Source organism: Ornithorhynchus anatinus, chromosome 2 (genome assembly GCF_004115215.2).
Source record: "Ornithorhynchus anatinus isolate Pmale09 chromosome 2, mOrnAna1.pri.v4, whole genome shotgun sequence".
Lineage (NCBI taxonomy): Eukaryota > Metazoa > Chordata > Mammalia > Monotremata > Ornithorhynchidae > Ornithorhynchus > Ornithorhynchus anatinus.
The window spans coordinates 70,465,221-70,468,759 of record NC_041729.1 but is presented as its reverse complement, the minus strand read 5'-3'; the positions used below and the strand labels follow the sequence as shown (position 1 = coordinate 70,468,759).

The 3,539-nt window shown below is 40.2% G+C and overlaps 1 non-coding gene across 1 annotated transcript; it reads left to right on the top strand.

Annotated features, from left to right (window-relative positions):
• The first annotated feature begins 860 nt into the window (after positions 1-860).
• LOC114809919 lies at positions 861-999 on the top strand. Its single transcript, XR_003757690.1, has one exon. It is a non-coding gene; the product is annotated as a small nucleolar RNA SNORA7 (small nucleolar RNA).
• The last annotated feature ends 2,540 nt before the right edge of the window (positions 1,000-3,539 follow it).

Below are 3,539 nucleotides of genomic sequence, written 5' to 3'. Positions count from 1 at the left end.
AAGTCACTGCTTTCCTCTGCCCCCTTGTAAGCCAAAATGAGGAATCAGCAAGAATTAGCAGGGCCAAAGAGTGCACGGCTGGACAAGACAATATAAAATCAAAGCAAGCATCAAAGTGTGTGGCTTGTGAATCACAGGGAGCATCATTCAAGGAATGTTTTGGAATCTTCTCTTGGATTGAGAATGAACTCATTCATTCATTCAATCCTATTTATTGAGCCTTTACTGTGTGAAAAGCATTGTACTAAGCACTTGGGAGAATACAATATAACAATAAACAGACACATTCCCTGCCCGCAACGAATTTACAGCCTAAAGGGAGAGACAGACATTAATGTAAATAAATAAATATACATGATTATTTTCCTGAGAAGTGAAGGCATACTTAAAGGCAGGGAGAAAGATGATGTGTACCTCGAAGTCTCTTCCACCTCTGTAATTAAAAAAAAACTACTAGACTGTAGACTTCCTGAGGTTAGAGTCTGACTTAATAAGCGCTTAGTACAGCGAGAAGCAGCATGGCTCTGTGGAAAGAGCCCGGGCTTGGGAGTCAGAGCTCAGGAGTTCGAATCCCGGCTCTTCCACTTGTCAGCTGTGTGACTGTGGACAAGTCACTTCACTTCTTGGTGCCTCAGTTACCTCATCTGTAAAATGAGGATAAGACTGTGAGCCTCATGTTGGACAACCTGATTACCCTGTATCTACCCCAGTGCTTAGAACAGTGCTCTGCACATAGTAAGTGCTTAACGAATACCAACATTATTATTATTACAGTGCTCTGCACATAGTAAGCGCTCAATAAATATGACTGAATGAATGAATTTATTCTTTTAAGTTATGTCCCTAGTAGCAGGCATCTTCCGCTCTGAGGATCACACCTGGAGAGTTTCCCATACTCTACCAGTCTTGACTACAGGAGGGAAGAGTCAAGCAGAGGCATATCCATTCCATTCCTAGCTTGGGCAGTAGTTAGCGAGTGGAAAGCAATCTGTGACAAGTCTTCCAAGGCAGCAGCAGCATGGAAGAGAGTCGAGGGCAAAGTCTCAAGCTCTGTGACCTTGGGTAAGCCAATTAACTTCTCTGTGCCTCAGTTAATTGATTGATTGCATTACACATCCTGCAAGCTCTCAGTAAATTCATACTAAGTGACAGATTACAGTTTGTGAGCAATACCCCAAATTCAAACTCCCATCATTTAAGAGGATCATTTTTCTAAATTCATTTACAATCAACTTGTCCAAATACCAGCATTATTTCCCTTGCATAGACTTGGCCTTTATTTTGAATGGACTGAATTTCCCATGTGCTTGACTGGGACCCATCTCACTTGGTTAGTGTTCAAATGAAGATGAATTGTGTACATTTCTCTTGGGGGAAAGAGCATGTTTCTTTCCCAGCCTCTAATTTGTCCAAAAATAAATCTGGATCAAGGCAAAGTCCCAAGGACATACACCTTGCATCCAAAGGCAAAGTAAAGTGGAGAATTAAAGCAAATATCCAGACTTTCATGATTTAAAAATCCCTACAAATGAGAAAAAAGCAGGATATTTTGATGAATCATTTAGATTAGATACCTAGTTTAGACAAATTCAGCGTAATATTGCTTAAATATCCCCTTCACTTGAACCAGGATAAAAAGAACCTTTATTTTATTTATGCTACCTTGGATTCATGATTGGAGGAAATAGGAGAATTTAGCAGCAGGTCTAACAAGATAACAGAATAGCTATATAGCACTAGATTTCCATCTTGTCTATCTTGCCCTGGAACAGCTTTATAGCACCAGATTTTGATCTCATCTATCTCGCCCCAACCCTTTTCCCATTTCCTCCCCCTAGCCTGGAACTCCACTCTCTTCACCTTCAAAAAACAATTAAGGTTTCATCTTCCTCAAGAGGCCTTTCCTGATTAAACCCTCTTTTCCCTGGCTCGCTCTCCCTTTCGCATCATCTACACACTTGAACCTGTGACCTTTGGACATTTGATATTCATCCCCCCTTCCAAACCCACAGCCCTTATTATCTTTAAATATTTTCTATAAAATACTTACTTATTCATATTAAATGTCTTCTCTCTTTCTAGATTGTAAGCTCATTATGGGCTGGTAACATGTCCACCGATTCTATTTTACTGTACTCTTCCAAGTGCTTAGAACAGTGTTCTGCACATAGTAATCACTTAATAAATTCTACTGATTGACTGACTGATAGATTTCCTTGCCAAACAGCTAATCTGCTGATACCTCTTCCTGCTGGAGAATGAAGGATTTTTTAAACAGGGAATTTAAGTAATTTTGTGAGGCTTTCTGCTTTTTTCCTTCATTAGCTTTTTGTAGTTGCTGATTAAAGTGCAAATCACATTTTGATGATGTATTTACTATTTTTTTAGCTCATTGTGGGCAGAGAATGTATCTATCAACTCTGTTATATTGTACTCTACCAAGCACTTAGTACGGTTTTCTGCACACAGTAAGCACTCGATAAATACAACTGATTGATTGATTGGCTTTATAACATGTCAAAAAACTTATGCTGTACCTGAGGTAGGGAAGAGTAAACTGTATATATTGCCTTGTAGCAGACAATTTCAAAATGCTCTTTGGACATTTCACATTACACCATCATCATCATCAATACATCACCACTATGCTATGGAGAAGCAGCGTGGCTCAGTGGAAAGAGCACGGGCTTTGGAGTCAGGGCTCATGAGTTCGAATCCCAGCTCTGCCACTTGTCGGTTGTGTGACTGTGGGCAAGTCACTTAACTTCTCTGGGCCTCAGTTCCCTCATCTGTAAAATGGGGATTAAGACTGTGAGCCCCACGTGGGACAACCTGATTCCCCTATGTCTACCCCAGCGCTTAGAACAGTGCTCGGCACATAGTAAGCGCTTAACAAATACCAACATTATTATTATTCATCCAGCATCAGTGGTGCAGAGCATCTGAATTAAAACTGTTATTTCCCATACTATTCAATTGATAAAAAACTGTGGCACTGGGAAGCCCATCTCGCAGAGTTTATAGCAAAAGCAGAAACTCTGGGAAAAACATTATCAGGCACTCTTTCACAGGTCCTGTCTACCAATCCCATGCTATTTCTATAACAAACACAGAATTATATACTATAAATTATTTATTTTTATCAATGTCTGTCATCTGTCTCCCCCTCTGGACTGTAAGCTTGCTGTTGTCAGGGATCATGACTGCTAACTCTCTCTTCCAAGCACTTTCTTTTTTTTTTTTTTTGGAAATGATATTTTTTAAGTACTATTTGCCAGGCACTGTACTAAGCACTGTGGTGGATATAAATTAATCAGGTTGGACACAATCCTGGTCCCAAATGGGGCTCACAGTCTTAATCCCCAATTTATAGATAGGCACAGAGGAAGTGAAGTGACTTGCCCAAGATCTCATAGCAGAGCTAGGATTAGAAGTAATTCCTTCAAACTCCCAGATCTGTGCTCTATCCACTACGTCAGGCTGCTTCTCTTGGTACAGCGCTCTGCCTAGAGTAAACACTCAATAAATACCATTGATTG